Genomic DNA, 19,320 nt, shown 5'->3' on the forward strand with positions numbered 1-19,320 from the left:
GAGTCTCGCCAATTGCAAAATGCTTGAAATAAATAATCTGAGCTGCTTCGCCCGGCCTACAGTGTGGCTGGCTTTGCCCTTTGCTTCTGTTTACATGCCGTTTTCTGATTCCACTCACAGGACAGTGCTGGTCTGGGTCTTAGTTGGATGGTTATATATGAAACTATTTGGGAAGGTCACCACATGTGACTTGGTGGGGCCTCTGCCCGTGAAGGCTTGAGAGGTGTTGGGGAAGACAGAAGCCTCCTCTGTCTCTAGGCCAAGTTGAAGTGTGACTTCTCTGGTATAGTCCACCTGTGGAGACCCCCACATTAAGTCTGGGATAATAAGTCATGGCAATGTGCAGAAGTACTTCAAGCTCAGTTTCTTCATCTCTGAAATAAGAACAGAAATGCTTACTGCAGCCTCCAGAGAGCTTGGGGTAGAGTTGTGTGGAGTTCCAGGGGTATGATCTCTAAAGTTGTGTTTCTGGGATTCACCCCCTGAGTTCTAACGCTTGTATGGGACTGGACAGATTTTTCACCTCTGTGCTTCTTCAGTCTATACAATGGGGTATATTTATCTGAGTTACACTTCTGTGACAGATACTTGACATGATGTCCCAGTAGAATGCTTCCCACTGATTCACAGCCTCAGGGATTTCCACCCATGGTCAGCTAGTCATGGTGCTTTGGACCTGCGGCTAGCCTGCACCTTATGGGAGGACTACACAGACATGAATCCTGTCGGCCTCATGGCATTAGGGAAACAGAGAGAGAGGGAAGCAACTGGTTGCAGGATATTTGTTCCTACTGACACTGAGATTGCTAATAAAGTTTACCTTGAATCAGTGGGAAGAACTGGCTGACTGGAATTAGCCATAGAGGTTTTGGAGGACCCAGATAGGGAGACACAGGAAGATATATGGAGGGGCTTAGAGAGATTCTCTGTCTTTTTTATCTGGGAAGTGTGGAGAGAAAGGGTCAGCTGTTGGTTTCTCCACTGCCCTTTGAGTCATTGGGTTTTTACCCCAATATCTGACTCCTGAGTTTTTATTAATATTACAACAATTTAGATAGATGTGTCGGGGACTGAAGTTCAAGTATCTCCTTCTAACTCAAGCTCCTAGTTCCCCAACTTCCAATAACTTCCTCATCTCCTCAAGGGACTATCATCCTAGTAACATCGCCGACGGGGGACAAAAGCCTAACATTTGCACCTTAGAGGAGTGTTTAGGAAATAAGCTAAAATATGGAAAAGCATCAGGACCCATTAGATAGGGTGACCTTGAGAATAATGAGTGTCCATATATGTAAAGAGCTTAGCCTGGAGGATGGAGAGATGATTCAGTGGTTAAAAGAACAGGTCAATCTCGCAGAGAACTCAAGTTCTGTGTCCAGCACCCACATCAGGGAGCTGGCAACTGCTTGTAACTCTACCTCCAGAGGATCCCATCACTCATGTGCAAACACATGTAATTTAAAAGAAAATAAATTTTTAAAAAATTGATTAGTCCACAGTGTTTGTGAAGACTTTCTGGGTTCAAATGCTCACCCCTACCCATAGAAACTGCGTGACATTGGGTAAGGTGTAAGAGCAGCTATTATTACCATCATCGTCATTGTCATCGTCATCATCATCATTGTTATCTTCATCATCATCATCATTGTCATATCATCATCATCAGTTCAGTTCTAGGATACCCAGACCTGTGATACAGAGAAACCCTGTCTTGAAAAAAAAAAGTTCATTCAAGAAAGCAGAAAGCTGGAGAAACAATTTACAATTTTTTTCTTTACAAAACAATCACATGGAATACAAAGACTTTCTGTTTTCGCTTACATTTGCTGAGATGGTGGGAGGGCCGACTGTCTCTGCATTGATCAGAAAAGCAAAGCTCTTCTGCACAGCATGGAATGCAGGACTTACTGCAATACTTAGATTTACCCCATTGGAAAGCAAGTGTGGAAGCTCAGGCAAGCCTGCTGCCTTTAGGCCTGCAGTTTCTACAGGTCAGGGTGTGCAGGTGGGACAGAGAGCTGAGTGGGAAGTGGGTGAGTGGGACTGAGGTAGGTCAAGTCGCAGCTGCTCACTGCCTCTTGCCCCGCTAGCGCAGACAGCCTACAGGAAGAATAGCGCCTCATGACTAAGCTACGTGTGCACCTGACCCACAACACAACCTTGCTCCAGGAGACCCAGTGCACCTGGAGATGCTGTGATCCAGCCATTGCCTGTACTTCAGGAGTCTAAGTCAACGTGAGTGAGCGCCCCTTATCTCTCCTCCTGCCACGGAGGATGGGAATTATGGGAAATGTAGTTCCAGCTGAGTTTGGAGCCAAGTCTCCATAGTGATGTGCTCATACAGATTAGAAGGGTTAAAATGCTGATGGTCTGGGATGGCCAGTGTACTCTGTTGCTCTCTAACATTTTGAGCTTGGGAAGGCAAGTGGAGCTGAAGCTGAGTGGAGGGCCTCACCAAAGCATTGGCCAAGAAGTCCCTTTGCACTCTCAGATCAAATAGCCAGGCCAGTTCATCTCCACACCTCTGTCCTCCCACCTCCAAAGGGGAACATTTTGTACCCATTCTTGATTTTGGAGTCATGGCTATAGAGAGGCTGAAAACATCCAGTCCCCTTGAGGATTCTGATGTCCAGCCGCATCCAGGCGTCACTTTAATTATAATGTTCTTTTCTTTATTATTATTATGTGTGCATGCAAATGCATATACAATGTATGTGTGGGTGACTGTGGGCACACACAGGCCATGATATGTGTGTGGAGGTCAGAGGCTAAATTCAGGTGTGGGTTGTCTTCTTCCGCTGTGGGATCTGGGATGGAATTCGGGTTGTCAGGCCCATGCAGCAAGTGTTTCCACCTGCCAAGCCATCTTGCTGGCCCTAAGTGGCAATTATTTTTGGTGTTGACCTCATTCTGTTTTTGACATGCATTCCTGCTTAAATCCTCTACAGACGGTCCTGGGCTCGTGATGAGTCTATCTGAGATTCGTTTAACTTCATGACGGTGCCAAAAGAATCCACTTCTGATGTTTCATTTTGATCTTTTTCTGGCTGGTGATAAGCGCTACGATGCCCTTTCCTGGAGGTGGGCGGTGGCCATGGGTTTCTTGTTAGTGTAGGTGTATTTGGGTTTATCTTTCAGTATATAGTTACTGGTAGAGAGGCATTCCACTGTAAATTGGACATGTGTATTTGGACCTACTGGATTTCTTTGGTGGCCAGTTTCCTCAGAATAGTGGTCCTCAACCTTCTGTGACCTTTAATACAGTTCCCCATGTTGTGGTGACTCCTCCAACCATAAAGTTATCCCATTGTTACTTCATAACTGTAATTTTGCTTCTGTTTTGAACTGTATTATAAATATCTGATATGCGATTCCCAAAGTGGTTGCAGCCCACAGGTTAAGAACCCACTGTGTTAGACCATGGTGCTACTTTCAGAGTCTCTACTCCTCATGAGTTAAAGATGCTCCTGTTTCCAGAGTCTCTGATCCTCAGCAAATAAGGCTTTGGATATAGTCATGATGGAGCACTGGATGTAGTTCATGATGGAGCACTGGATGTAGTTCATGATGGAGCACTGGATATAGTTTATGATGGATATCATTCATGATGGAGCACTGGATGTAGTTCATGATGGAGCACTGGATGTAGTTCATGATGGAGCACTGGATATAGTTTATGATGGAGCACTGGATATCATTCACGATGGAGCACTGGATGTAGTTTATGATGGAGCACTGATATAGTTCATGATGGAGCACTGGATATCATTCATGATGGAGCACTGAATATAGTTCATGATGGAGCACTGGATATCGTTCATGATGGAGTACTGGATGTAGTTCATGATGGAGCACTGGATGTAGTTCATGATGGAGCACTGGATATAGTTCATGATGGAGCACTGATATAGTTCATGATGGAGCACTGATATAGTTCATGATGGAGCACTGATATAGTTCATGATGGAGCACTGATATAGTTCATGATGGAGCACTGATATAGTTCATGATGGAGCACTGGATATAGTTCATGATGGAGCACTGAATGTAGTTCATGATGGAGCACTGGATATCATTTATGTTGGAGCACTGAATATAGTTCATGATGGAGCACTGGATATCGTTCATGATGGAGCACTGGATATAGTTCATGATGGAGCACTGGATATAGTTCATGATGGAGCACTGATATAGTTCATGATGGAGCACTGGATATAGTTCATGATGGAGCACTGGATATAGTTCATGATGGAGCACTGGATATAGTTCATGATGGAGCACTGGATATCGTTTATGATGGAGCACTGGTCTAGCATGTGCAAAGCCCAATGCCACAGAAACAACCAAAAACAATAAAATGTAATAGAAATAGTATTCCATTTTTATTTTGCACTTGCATATTTTACTTATCAGAAGTTCACTGAGAGTGCAGTTCAGGTGTGTCTCTCCCATTTCCGACTGTCACTGCTGTAGCCACCTGTCTAACATGGGTGGGGAACAGGGATGGAAGTCAGCTGACGCTGAGGTTTGTGCTGCAAAGTCAATCACTTGATGTGTGGTAGGCAGAATCCCCATCTTTAGCTCCGCCTGTTCTTCATTGACTGTGCTACCTGGTGGCAAGCATTCTCTCCTAGTGCAAATGCTCCTCACAGGATGTAAACTACGAAGCTTCAGCAATGCTGGTGACTCTGTCTAGAGGTGGGAAATGGCCGGCTTTAAATGTGGAAACTGATACACAGGGGTTTGCTTACTTATGGCTTCATTCCCGATATTCCAAAATTGTGAGCAAGTTATGATAATTATTTGCACTTCAGTTTTCTTATTTGTAACGTGAGATGGTTGACTTGCACATCTTGCCAAGTTCTTCGAAGTCCTGAGGGTAGCTAGACGACTATTTGGGTGACAGAGAACATGGCATGTAAGTGTTCGTCACTCCTCAGTCAACAGCAAAGAGCAATGCACCTACTTCATATGTTGGTTTCTGTGATACTTTGGATTATTAGTTAGGAAGTGTTTGCTTCCTTTGCTTTATTTGATGCAGACCATACTCCCTTCTTCTCCAGACTTTGGACTTGGTCATACAGTTTACTCTGGCCCATGGACTATGAGTGAATGTGATGAACTGTGGTTGGTTGTTTAACTGTTTTTGCTCTTGGGGCGGGTGCCACCCAGCTCCCAGATAAACACACAGAGGCTTATTCTTTCTTGTAAATGCCTGGCCTTAGTTTGGCTTGTTTCTAGCCAGCTTTTCTTAACTTAAATGATCCCTTGGGGCTTTTATCTTTTTCTGTTCTACATAAATTTTTTGACTTCTTACTCTGTGGCTGTCTGTGTAGCTGGGTGACTGGCCCTTGGCATTCTCCTCTCCTTCTCTTCTCGTTCCTTGATCTCTCTTCCCAGATTTCTCCTCCTATTTATTCTATCTGCCTGCCAGTCCCACCTGTCCTTGCCCCTGCCTTGCTATTGACTGTTCAGCTCTTTATTAGACCAATCGGGTGTTTTAGACAGGCAACGCAGCACAGCTTCACAGAGTTAAACAAATGCAATGTAAAAGAATGCAACACATCTTTGCATCGTTAAACTAATGTTCCACAGCGTAAACAAATGTAAGACATCTTAAAATAATATTCCACAACACTAAATGGGTGGAGGTTTTTGATGCTATTCCATGCATTGCCTTGGTTCCATTTCCTGTAAGAATGTGTTTCAGGTACCCACTGAGAACAGAAGAGTCAGAGATGTGCAAGGCCCCCAAACTCCACTGAGTGCAGGAAGCACAGCTTCTCCCACAGAGTTCAGGTAGGACAGCTCACAGTGTTCAGATCTGTTAGTAGGAAATTATGTGTTGCTATAAACTGTTCTATTCAGGTTACACGGTGTTATTGTAGCAGCTGATGGCTGGTAGAGCGTACAGCTAAGAGTTATTCATAGACTCTGGATTTCATAAAGTTTAAAAAGCTCTGAGTTTTCCTACTCTCCCATCCAGTTAGATCATCCAATAGTTTTTTGTCTGTGTGTGCTTAGGTGAAAGAGCTTGAGAAATAATAAAATCCCGTAGAGAAAAAGGAAAATAAGGAAAACTACAGGCCAGCCTTTCTGAGGGAAGGAGAACTGTGTGGATGAGGGATGAAAGAAGCCACAGCTACAGCTGAAGTACGAGTTTTTTCTTCTTTGAATCCCTAAGCACATATTTCTCCACAGACACTATTTTGTTCTGTTGTGTTATTTTGTCCACTTTTATATTCCGGTTTTGTACAGTCTCTGAAATTCCAGGAAGAAGGTGAGAGAATAACATTGCACATCGCTCCAGCTTGTGCTGTGTTTATATCACGGTGGACCATTCACCGGGGCTTAACCTCAGAATGACCTTTCTGCTTCCAGACCAGGCAGCAGGGCCTTGCTGGCAAGCTGGCTGGCCAGGCATGCTTTCCTTGTCACATTATTTGTGTCCACGGTCACAAATGTGGTGCTTGGGAGTAAGCTTTAGCAGTTCCTGGGTTATTTTACTGTGGTGGCCTGTGCCTTGTGAGCTTTGTGTCTTTCATCATGGGTATCCGGTACCAAGTGTGAACACACATGTTGTTCACCACCATACATGTGGAAGGGAGGAAAGAGGCAAGGGAAGTTTCAGACGCCATTTTCAACCCCCTTTGGCTACAGATTTTCGCAGAATCATTTTATGTTCTTCTTAAAGTTTTAAAATATCTTTAAAAAAAATTAACTAATTAATTAATTTTTTTTACATACCAGTCCCATGTTCCCTTCCCTCCTCTCCTTCTGTTCCCAGTTTTAGAACATCTTAACTATAAGTATCACACCATCATCTAAATCAGTGATTCTCATTCTATGGGTCATGACCCCTTGGGGGAGGAGGAATCAAACAACCCTTTCACAGGGGTTGCATGTCAGATATTTATATTATAATGCATCATAGTAGCAAAATTACAGTTATGAAGTAGCAGCAACAAAAATAATTTCATGGATGCAGGTCACCACAATATGAGGAAGAGTTCTAAATGGTCCCCACATTAGGGGGGTTGAGAACAGCTACTCTAAATATAAGAATAAGGGATCCTTGGCTATTCTTGTTCGAATGACTGGACTGAAGAGAGGCTGTATCATATAGAAAGACCCGAGGAACAGTTCAAAGCAGATGATGGAAGGATAGTTATGTTTCTCAGCGTCCTCCCAGGGTTTCTGAGGTCATTACAAGGCTGGGCTTGTTTGTAGCTGGATTGGGGTTGGGGCTATCTCTACCATCAGCCTGTGCTCAGGTTGTATCTCTGGACTGATTGCATCTACATTTGGGTATCGAGTGATTTGCCTGCTTAAACTGTATTGGATTCAGCTCCCTTGAGGACAACAGAAATGCTTAATATTTTAGAGAGAGCTCAGCAGTGCCTGTACCTAGGGAATTCTATTGCCTCTATTCAGGGTATCCAAGTCTGTGTCCCCCATACTGTCTGGGCAGAACTGCCCCAAGAATACAAGTTATTTCAGTTGGCTAATGGGTGTCCAGAAACATGAGCTCATTCCTTGTGCTTATTGAAAGTCAGAGTAGTTTATAATAGGAACTTTTCTTTGGTAGCCTCCAAAACAACTCCAAGATTATATGCCTACCTAGCTAACCAAAGGAGAAGGTGAAATTAAAGATATGAGGCCAAACTAGATTAAAGAAAGAGAGAGCATAAAGCAGATGACAAATAGAATAATGATATATTTAAATCCAAATAAGTCAGTTATTACCTTATATGATAGTTATTCTATATTGCATTTGAAAGGTAATGGTTATTGGACTGGATTTTAAAAAACCCTCAATATATATAGTTTACAAATAAGAATACACAAACCTTTAATTTCTGTCTATAAAGAACATAGTCCTTCTCAAAAGCAATGTGGCCGCACGTGCTGAGAGCCAAGTGTTCGTCCTTCACCTTGATCTTATGTCACTTAAATGGTGTAAGTCCTCAGAGTCTGGACCAAGACAGGCCTTGCTAAAATTGCGTTTCTTCCCTGAACAAACGGTGTGATTTTGGGAGAACGAATCAGTTCTCTTTCTTCATCTGTACAAAGGAAATAATTAGCACCTTTCTTGTAGGAATGTCTTGAGAAGCCAATGATGTAATGACGTAATGACATAAAGTGCTTAGCAGAGTCTGACATGTAGCATCCACATACTATGTGTTAGCAGTTTGTCCTGGTTAGCTTTAGCTGTCACCTTGATCCAGACTAGAGCCATCAAAGGAAGCCTTGATAGAGACATTACCAATATCAGATTGGCCTGTCGGCAAGCCTGTGGGGGATTGTCTTAATTGTTATTGATGCAGGGAAGCCCAGTCCACGGTGGGCAGTATCATCCCTAGGGAGGTGGTTCTGAGATGTATCAGAAAGCCAGCTAAGCATGAGGCTCAGCAAGCCCCAAATCAGCTTTCTTGCATGGTTTCTGCTTACCCTCTCCCTCTGACAACCCCCCCCCCCAATAATGGACTGTGACTTAGGAGTGTAAGTCAAATAAACACTTTTCCCTAAGTTGTTTGTGGCCAGAGTTGTAATCACAGCAGCAGAAAAGAAACCCTGAGTACATTGGTAACTCCTGCTAATGCTAGTACATTCTTAACTCTTGATCTTAGCCGAAAGGCCTCGAGGTGGTGGTGTTACTACTTTTATCAATCTCTATCAAGAAGATAACTAAATCAGAGAAAAAGAATATGTACATTAATGATGTCTATTGCGTCCTGTCAGCATTAAGAAACCACAGTCTGAGTACACGTAGGGCAACTCGAGTGCTCTGTGTGCAGAATCCACATTAAGAAATTACAGTTTGAATGTCTCACTAATTCGTCCACCCATTCAGCAAAGATGTACTGAGCTACTGCTGTCTGCCAGGCATTAATTAACACTGTGTGGGATACATCAGTGTTGTGGCTTTAAGGTGAAATGACTCCCTGTAGACTCCCATATTTGAACATTGATCTCAAGCTGGTGGCACTGATTTAGAAGGCTGTCAGATCTTTAGAAAGTAGAGCCTCGCTAGAGGAAGTCAATTCCTAACTGTGAATGTTGAGATTCGGTCCCCACTTCCTGTCTTCTCCCTGCTTTGCAAGAGTAGATACAATGTGACCAGCCTCCTCCTGCTCCTGCCACTGCCCCTTCTCTCCCAGATGGGCTGCTTCAGCTTAAACTACAAGCCAAAATAAACCATTTCAGTTGCTTCTTATCGGATATTTGAATACAATGAGGATAGTAACTAACAAGTTAGTTACCAGTAAGCCAGGTAGGCCAAGCTCCCCTGCTTTCAGAAGGAGAAGTATGGAGCTAAACGGAGGCAGAGATTCGGTTGAATGCTCTATAACATTTTGAACAATAGAAACAAAGACATGAACTAGTCTCGTGAAAAATGAAAGGCAGCAGGAGAAAATATAAATGGCTCAACCATATGTGTAGGCAGACAAATTGAAATGGAACATTCGAAAATGGAAGCGCCTGTTAGTGATGGGATCATGTATTGGTTTTTCAATCATTTGTGAAAGACTTCACAATGTTATATATTCATCTATACGAATTCATATGTATTTGTGAGTAATTGAGAAAAGTGAATTGGCACTAAGACCAGATTCTTATGGCTTGGGAATCAACATGAGGCTTCAGGCAGACGAGGAAATTGATTATATGACAGGGATATTCCAAAACAGAAATGACTCTTGCAGCTCTTCTGTGCCCGGGGAACAGTGGAATTCATGCCAGGGAAAGGCAGTCCTTGGCCAAGGAAGCCTTAATAAGCAGATGAGTTAACAAGGCTCCTATGCCTGAGAGAGAGTTTGGAGTAAACCATGTCTGGAGTGGCAGTGGCAATTTCTGCTCCCCCTCGGCAGTGTGAGGAGATGAGGGAGAAAAAGCAATTGGGATGCGGGAGGGAATGAGGAAAGCGAGATGTGCGTGGCTGAAGAAGGGAAGCATGGCAGAGGTGCAACCACAATTTATTTTATCTTCAAATAATTTTAATTTTGTTGCTTGCATCTGTTGGTTATTCAGTATCACTGATGCCCAGTGTGGTATTTCCACCACTGCACATGCTGCAGAGGATCCAATGCGACTTTACTGTCCACCTCCCCTTTGCTAACCTGCCTTAATCACCGTTCTGCATTCAAGTATTCTTTCTCTCTCTCTCTCTCTCTCTCTCTCTCTCTCTCTCTCTGTGTGTGTGTGTGCTTACACATGTGCCATGATATACCTGTGAAGGTCAGACACTGAGGAGAACAATGTGTGTTAGTGTTCACCTTCTACTTTGTTTGAGACAGGTTTTGTTTGTTTGTTTTTTTTTGTTTTGTTTTTTTTTTGTTCTTTTTTTTTCAGTTGCAGCTGCAAGAGTCTCTTCTCCAAGCTTCTAGGGAATGTCTTGTGTCTGTCTGCTTCCCATCACTCCATAGGGGAACTGAATTTACAGGTGTGCACTACTGAACCCAGACATGAGCTCTTGGGATTTGAACTCAGGTCCTCCTGTTTGCAGAGCAAATGTTCTTACCCACTGAGCAAACTCCTTAGAACTAGGTGGGTTGTCTTTAGTTCCCTGTATGAGCAATAGCAACTTTAAAAACACTGATTGGTAATATTTCATTTTAAGATATTTGCTGTTCTGTGTTCTGCCTAAACTTTAATAACACTATGACAGGGGTCCGTTGTCATTTGGGGAATGCAGTAGGGAAGAGACAGAGTCTATGGGTAAACATGTATAGAGCAGCAAGACATGCAGGCAGTGAGATGACAGGCAGAACTGGAGAGCCTGGAAAAGAAAATGGAAGTGTGATGTGGCCAAGAGAGTGCAAGCCCCTCAGCCCTTAGAAGTGTGGAAGGGGGTTCTATACTTCCACAGCGTGGGACTCGGGTTGTTTAGTTTGGATATTTAAAGAAGGATGGTATAGTGATTTGAAAGGAAATGGCTCCTAACGGGAGTGACACTATTAGGAGGTATGGCTTTGTTGGAGTAGGTGTGGCCTTGTTAAAGTAGGTGTGGCCTTGTTGGAGTAGGTGTGGCCTTGTTGGAGGAAGTGTGTCTCCGTGGGGGTGGGCTTTGAGATCTCATACTCCCAGTGGCACAGACCACTTCCTGTTGCCTGTAGATCAAGATGTAGAACTCCCAGCTCCTTCTCCGAGCACCATGTCTGCCTGCTTGTTGCCATGTCCCACCACGACAATAAAGGACTGAGCCTCTGAATTGTAAACCATACATTACATGTTTTCCTTTATAAGGGTTATCATGGTCATGATATCTCTGCACAGCAGTGGAAACCCTAAGACAGAGGGTGTCCTAGGATAGTCACATTGCATAGGAAGGCCTGAGAGGTCATAGCCGGGGCTTACCTTTCCCATGTCACTTTCTTTGGGACCTTTAATTGTTTCATTGCTACCACTAACCACGATCTTTCAGGTAAAGTCTAAAACGGGCTTGCTTTGCCATGGAAGCTTAGTCACAGGCCTGCTGACCAATCCTGCAGGAGGAAGGGCGGGTGTAGATGGTGGTGCTGTGACGAGGACAGAGAACACGGAACAAGCATGTAGGTCATCTGAAAAGTATCGAGAGGGCTCGGGTGTGGGAGTGGAAACCGTTGTCAGTAACATCCTCCATCTAGGCACAGATCGGGCTGTCTCGAGATTCCTTCCCCTTAGAGACTGCGTCCGTGGCTCTTCCCCTGGAAGTTTCTAGAACAGAAGCCCTGTATGTCATAGGTGTCCCCAGGTGTGTGTTGGGAGGAATCCTGCCTAGTCAGGTGTAGGCAATTTGGAGAAAGTTACCTGTCGGGAATTAAACACCCAGCAATGCAATGAATGCAACTGCTTTTTGTTTTCATCATGTACTAACAATTCTGACCCCCGGGGACAACTCCTCCGTCTGTGGGTAGGCAGTTAGAGCTGTCCTCTACCTTTTAGTCTGTGTCATGTGTGTGTGATGGAGGACGGCAGGAGCCAGGGATCCTCCCAAAGGCAGTGGATACAGGAAGAAACTTCAAATTCCTCAATGGGTAAATAAGGAGCATTTAGGACTCAACTTGAAAGACTTGAGGCTGGCCAAGGGTGGGACAAGGAAATCCTCAGAAGTCAGCAGGTGAGCAATGGTTAAGCAAATTTCAGTGCCAAGCAGGGTGGCAGCTTGGTAAATAAGCAGCTCACATTCTGGGTTAGCTCTTGGGGATTAGCCTTTTTGCAGAGAATAGCCAGGAGCTAATCTCAGCGAAGGTGGGGAGATGGCTCAAGCTTCGTTTATGAAAGATCCCAAGAAGACCTGGAGAGGAAGTTCAAGGACAAACTAGGAAAGGTGCCCTACATCCTGGGGAATGTTTTAGGCTATTGGATGGGAGGAAGCCCAGATCTGCCATAAATCCAGGAACGCAGATCGCAGAGCGGGGTTCCCCAGAGCAGAAGCATCACGTGGGAATGTGCTAGAAATATACATGTCTACTTCCCATCCCACATTAGTGAATGAGAAATCAGGCTACAGGCAGAAATATGTGCTCTAGTGAGTAGTCCTGATGTCCCTGCCTTCCACCCTGAGGATGCTGGTTCCCTTGGAGAAGTGGCAGCAGACGCTCCTCCGGAGGCCTATGCTAGGTCCCTGGGGAATCTGGATCTGCAGAGGAATGATCGGACAGAGGAGTGTAGAAGGTGCAGGCTAGCTTTCTAGAGAAATTTATGAATAATATGCATTAGCCACTGGGTCGGAAGACTATTGTGAGGGATTCTAAGGAAAGGCCATTCAATCACGCTCTTTCATCATCTCGTTCTCCTAGGTTTCAGAAATTTAATACGATGGTATAACCCAGACCTCAACGTCTGGGCAAGTTCTTCTGGGTGTCTGAGCACAATCCCTTCTGTACACCCAAACCTTGAGATAACACAACCCTAAAAACCGATAACTTCAGTTGCAAAAACCTGGATCCCAGAATTCACACAAAGAAGGGGATGTGAAAGGGAAAGGGCTGCTTAGGATTTATGTGCCCTTGGCGGGCCAGGTGACTCCGAGTTTTGTGGTTACTCCTGGTGGCCTGGAGAAGCCCCGGGGGCTGGAGAAGGCTGTGTCATCACATTTTGGAGCAGGTGCAATGGAGCAGAAAGTACATCATTCTCAGGAACCACACTTGGTTCAACTTGGCTCCCTCATTTATAAGCTCCGTGACCTTGGGCCGAGTCCTTATTGACTTGAGACTTTACTAACTGACTCACCAAAAATATTGGTAACTCACCCTTGGTGATGAGGGTAAGATGTAGTGGTTCATCGTCACCAGAAGTTTGGGGCAGTACACCAGAGGACACTAGAGAAGTGGTAGGACCCAGATGCTGAGGGGCATGGCAGTTTCCCCTGCGACAACTCTTTTGTCAGAGTTTATTTTGTTATTTAACCAGTTTGGCAAATTTACCCTATTGAGCTGCCCCATGTTTCCCGGAGAGGGTGGTTATTTCACCTGTGGGTGTGGTTGCTGGAGACGCTGGGTGGTTTGGCACAATTTCATCTCTAGGATGTTTACACAGGCCTCCCATGGCAGCATTATTTACAAATTCGTCACCACCAATGGTATTGCCTCTACTGAAGGCCAAATGGGCTCTACTGGGAAAACGAGGTCTGAGCTCTGGGCCACCTGCAGGGACAGGGTGGGGAGTCATGGTCAGAAGGGTTTGACTGAAGCCTCAGACAGGCGTGTGTGAGCAATCAAGGTCATGGGGGTTAAGGCAATGGGAGAGGCCTTTCCTTGGCCAAACTGGTCTTCGTTCTTGAGCAGCCACAGACTGCCTTCTCTAGGTCAGATATTGGCTAATGAAGAAGGGCTTTTCCTGTCCTCCACCCATTCCTAGCCCAAGGTGGCTCCAGCCCAGAGTTGTAAAACTGTGTGGAAGAAGAACCTGAGGAGACTGTGTGAAGTGTCAGACCCAAAGGCGCTCCAGAGAGCCAACCTTAGTTATCTAGATGTGTGAGCATGTTACCTTTCATGGTTAAGAGTTAGCAGATGGGTCTGACTTGAGGAGCTTGAGTGGAAAGACCCAATTGAACCGGAAGTTCCAGAAAGTAGAAAGGGAATGTCGCAGGGCCACATGGTTGTGGAAGGAGGATGATGACTGGCAGTCACTGTGACTGACTTTGCAAATGGAGAAAGGCGACCTACAGTCGTGGGGGGTGGACAGCCTCAAAACTAAACCACGGCAAGGCAAAGGATTCTCTGCCAGAGCCTCCCCCCAGCAAGGAGTACCATGCTAATGACAGCTGCAGCCCAGTGAGAGCTGTGTCAGCTCCTAACCATAACTGTAAGATAGTAAACTTCCTTTGTATGGGGTCGCTAAATTGGAGCAATTTTTAAACCAGCCACAATGAAGCTAACAAATGAGGCTCTGGACAAGTATTCAGGTTAATCCTGTCTGTTGGTCTTCCAATGCCAAGAAGGGTCCTGTAGTCTCTGACCCTAACGTCTGAGGTTGGGGCATGAGTTGGCTTTCTTTGAGTGGCTGGCAGTACCAAAAGTCCAAGATCCTGAAGATCTGAGCTCAGAGCTGCAAGTTCAGGCTAAGGGGGTGGGGTATGCTCACACTTTCGGGTGGCTTTCAGGGCGTCATGAGAAGCCTGGGCATCAACATGGTGGGTGGTGTGGAGAGCTATGTCTTTGACCCAGCTGCTAGGCTTGGGCTCGTAACATTCAGCAGGAGAGGCTTAGCCTCTTGTTTGGACTTGTCCTAAACATTGCATCTTTCTTAGATCTTGAACATCCCTTACTGTCATCGACAGAACCAAGGATTTAGACTTGGTTCTGTCCCAGGCAAATTACTTACGGATTGTGTAACCCTGGGCAAATTGCTTCACTTCTCCAAAATGATGTTTCCCCGTTTATAAACAAGCACTTTGCTGTGTTGTTATAAGCAGGGCTGTTAGGAAGTATAAACAGCACTGAAGAGAGCACCTGCACGGAGGCTGACTGACACACAGCTGGAGCGTCCTCTCCAACTTGTGAAAGGCCATGGAACCGAGTGCAGGCATCTTCATGCTGGCCCAGGGGAAGGCCATCACCAGTCAGAGGTCTGGGGCTTCTGGGAATGCAATTAAGCGGGTGATGTGCTCCCCAGCCCCTCAGAAACAAGTTGTGCAGCTGCTGTCTGCACCCAGGTTTTAGGGGAGGGCAGGTGTCAGGAAGTTGTACAGCCCAAGGCATTGCTAGGTCTTGGAGGGGTCTTGATGGCCCTCTCAAGGGAAGTAGATCAGAAGGGCTTGGTGGGTCTTGGAGATGGCTGTTCCTTCTGGTCTGTGGTCTTTCTGGAGAGCAAACACCTTCAAGCCTCTTATTAGTCCCTGGGAAGGCCATTTCTCAGGTCCCCCCAGGCCTGGTATGCTTTCCCCACCTTGGATCTTGCCTTATGTAGCTAATATGCATCTGCACTTGGAGCAAACAGGAGACCTTAGGTCTATCCCTGACTTTACAGTGTTCTCTTGCATCTACCAGCCTGCAATGAACTCTCTGCGGCAGGAGCCCTTTGCTCCCACACTTCTTTAGTGCTCTGAAAGATCCCCTGGCTTCTGCCTGTGTCCCTTCCCTCCTAAGGCCTATGGTCTCAGGCCACCCAGAGCCCAGCAGGCTGGGCCTTTACTCAGCAGACCCCTGTACCTGCTCCTGAGTATTCCCAATGGCTAAATTCCAATCCATTCTGTCTCCCTAAATGGGAAGATAGTGAAAATAAGAGAATGTGTAAGTCCTTGGTTTTCTTTGGATTCTTGATTCCACTGAGAACCGAATGCCCCTATTCTGACCCTTCCAGGCCTTACCAGCTACAACTAACTGCGTTTCCAGCGTTCCCTAAAGTTGCAGCTCTTACCAGGCCATTTTTCCCCCTCACTGGGCCTTTTTTTTTTTTTAAATAGAGAAACAAAATCTGAAACATTATCTTCCAGGTACATAGTATGCTTCTCTGGTGAGCAGAAAGCAGCAGGTCTGGGCCCTAAGTGAATGCTGGTCGGTTGGCGGTGTGCCCTTGACCAGGTCTCAGACACCTCACCCCAAATTGAAGCTGGAATCAAACTACAAATTGCTATATGACCCAGACTCTTGGCACTTGTTCACAATGGGAATTTGGAATGAAATGTAGCTGGGACTGCTAAATGCCTAGAGCCCTTTGTTTCTTCTCTGTAACCACTGCCGGGAAAAGACGCATCCAACTAATGCACCCCAGGTGCTCGCTCATAAATCCAAATGAATTGGGACTTGGTAACACGTCAGATGTGGTGGTGGTTTGAGGATGAATGGCTCCCATAGGCTCAGACATTTGAATGCTTGGCTTATTAGGGAGTAGCACTACTTTACAGGGACTAGGAGGTGTGGCCTTCTTGGGGTGGGTGTGGCCTTGTTGAAGGAGGTGTGTCATTGGAGGTGGACTTCGGGGTTTCAAATGCCCAAACCAGGCCCAGTGTCACTCTCTCCTACTGCTGATCCAGATGTAGAACTCTCAGCTTCCTCTCCAGAGCTATGTCTACCCATGTACTGCCAAGCTTACCCCAGCATCATATCTGTGTCCCGCCATGCTTCCTGACATGGCAATAATGAACTAAACTTCTGAAACTGTAAGTCAGGCCCAGTTGAATGTTTTCCTTAATAAAAGTTGCCATGACCATGGCACCTCTTCACAGCAACTGGCTAAGACAGACGTCAACAAGGTCTCTTTTTTTCCTTGGGGACATTGCTTTTACTCTGTATCTTTGGTGTTCTCTTTAGGCTATGAGTTTTTTTTTTTTTTAAAGGACCACATAGGAAAAACATGCATGCAGTGCTCTCAGAGTGCGAAAAATAAAGGAAAATTGTTTGACCAAAATCTGGATTATTTAGAAGACTTTTACTAATTGAAGATTAGGGGCTGTGAAGATGGCACAGATACCGTATAGATAAGTCGCTTGCTACTTGAGGGTGAAGATCAGAGTTGAGACTGTCAGAACACACATGAAAAACTGGGCATGGATGGGGTTGCATGTGATTCCAGCAGTTAGGAGGCAGAAAAGGGGACCCTGGGGGCAAGCTGGCAAGCTAGAATAGTTGGAACCAGTGAGTACCAGATTCAGAGAGGCACTGCTTAAAGAAGTAGGTGGAGAGCACCTCCAGGCCTCCATGGACACAAGTGTCCAAATGCATTCGTACATGTGCATCTACACACGTGTGTGGCACAAATATATGGATTCAATTCTACATGCACACATGCCACATGCATAAATATTTATTAATCACCAGGCATTAATTATGTTACATTCTAAGATGGTAAAACACAATCAGTACTAATTAATGGATTATGCACCTGCAGCCTTCAGTGATGAATAAAAAAAGTCAGTTTTTTCTCTTTGATTCTCTAGGCCGTTTGTCTTTCCATCATTAATACAAATTCATCATGCCACTCAAGGCTGAGTGGAGATAGACTTCCCTTTAAACCAATGACCCTAAAGCTGGGTGGCTTTGCAATCAAGGGGTTATTTGGCAATATCAAGAGAATCAATTAGAAGCTATTAGAGGAGTCAGCCCTTTTTGCCAAGATGGTGCTAAAAGCAAAGAAGGAAGCTACTGCCCTTCCCAAAGCTGAAGCCAAAGTGAAGGCCTTGAAAGCCAAGAGGGCAGTGCTGAAAGGCATCCACAGTTATAAAAATAAGAAGATCCATACATCACCCACTTTCCAGCAGCCCAAGACCCTGTGACCCCAGAAGTAGCCCAAATACTCTTGAAAGAGCACATCCGGCTTGACCACTACACCATCTTCAAATTCCCCCTGACTACCGAGTCAGCCATGAAGAAGATAGAAGATAACAACACATTTGTGTTCACTGTGGACGTCAAGGCCAGCAAGCACCAGATCATACAGGCTGTGAAGAAACTCTACGACACTGATGTGGCCAAAGTCAACACCCGCATTAGGCCCAACAGAGAGAAGAAGGCATATGTTCGGTTGGCTTCGATAAGATGCTTTGGATGTTGCCAACAAAATTGGGATCATCTAAACTGAGTCCAGCGGGATAATTCTAAATATATACTTTTTCACCATATAAAAGAAGCTATGATAGGCCAAAGATGCTGGGAAACAAGAATCTAAAGACTTATCTCGTTGATTTGTGAACTGTGGCTAAGATATTTCACATTACTCTTGTCCAGCAGAGGGTAAGAGTTCTGTAATTCCCACATGTTCCCACCTTGGCTATAATAAGCTTTCTTTTCAGTAGCCTTTCTGACTAGGTTGTGGTGGACTATCATTGCAGTTTTAATTTACATTTCCCATGATGGCTAAGGACATTGTTTTTTTTGTATGTTCATATTGTTTTTCATATGTTCATATTGGACTTTCGTACTTAACGTTTGTCTTATTAGCCTATGTATCAGTTGAGCTATTTGGGTTCTTTGTAGAGTGGGAGTGAGGGAATGGATAAAGGGACACAACCATGTTTTATTCAGCCATAAGGAAGAATGAACTTACATGCCATTCTCTGGGAAGTGGCTATAAACATAGATGGCCATATTCATTGAAAGAAGCCAGGCTCAAGCTGACATCACATTTGTGGATCTTAGATTTCAGATGGGTGTGGGTGTGGAGAGGAAAGCATAAGTGACTGTGGAGAAGAGTGGGAGAATAGTCGGAGGGAAGGAGAGGAGAATAGGAGGGTGGATGAGGGGGATATGGTCACAGCATATGACAAGTAGAGCAAAGCTGCCTTTATGGGTGAATGCATGAATAAAAGTGTAATCTGGGCCATGGCTAAAAAAATTTATTGTGAGCTGTGAGTTCTTCACGTTGAGGAACTTCTGTATGTCAAGAACCATTTCTGATGCCTGAGTAGAGAAACAGGCTGTGAGATGCTGTGCTCTGACTCACGCCACTCTGTCCCAGACACTAACCCAGTGGTCCTCAACCTTCCTGATGCTGTGATCCTTCAATACAGTTCCTCGTGCAGTGACGACCCCAACCATAACATTATTTTGTTGCTACTTCACAACTGTCATTGTTATGAGTCATCATGTAAATATTTGATGCGTGACCCTTGTGAAAGGGTCATTCAACCCCAAAGAGGTCACGACCCACAGGTTGAGAGCCACTGCTGTAAGTGGGTGTCCCACTCCAGTTATTTGCGGGAGTCTTAGCGACTGAAGGAAAGCAATGGTGATTTCAATGCTGCCCCTGTGTGAGCTTGGGTAGGCCACTGACCTTCATCGTGACAAACGCCAGCTTTGTGACCCAGGATCTCAAGAGTGTGCTCTACCATCGTGCCCTCCAGGCACTTTGAATCCAGGAGCGCCGGTGTGCAGATCCTTCAAATCAACGTGGCTTTCT

The 19,320-nt window shown here is 45.1% G+C and overlaps 1 pseudogene; it reads left to right on the forward strand.

The window, feature by feature from the left end:
- Window positions 1-17,539: 17,539 nt before the first annotated feature.
- On the forward strand, window positions 17,540-17,998 carry LOC121432803 (annotated as a pseudogene).
- The last annotated feature ends 1,322 nt before the right edge of the window (window positions 17,999-19,320 follow it).

This window comes from Microtus oregoni, unplaced genomic scaffold (genome assembly GCF_018167655.1).
Source record: "Microtus oregoni isolate MIOR12 unplaced genomic scaffold, Mior012 000036F_ref0000092, whole genome shotgun sequence".
Taxonomy (NCBI): domain Eukaryota; kingdom Metazoa; phylum Chordata; class Mammalia; order Rodentia; family Cricetidae; genus Microtus; species Microtus oregoni.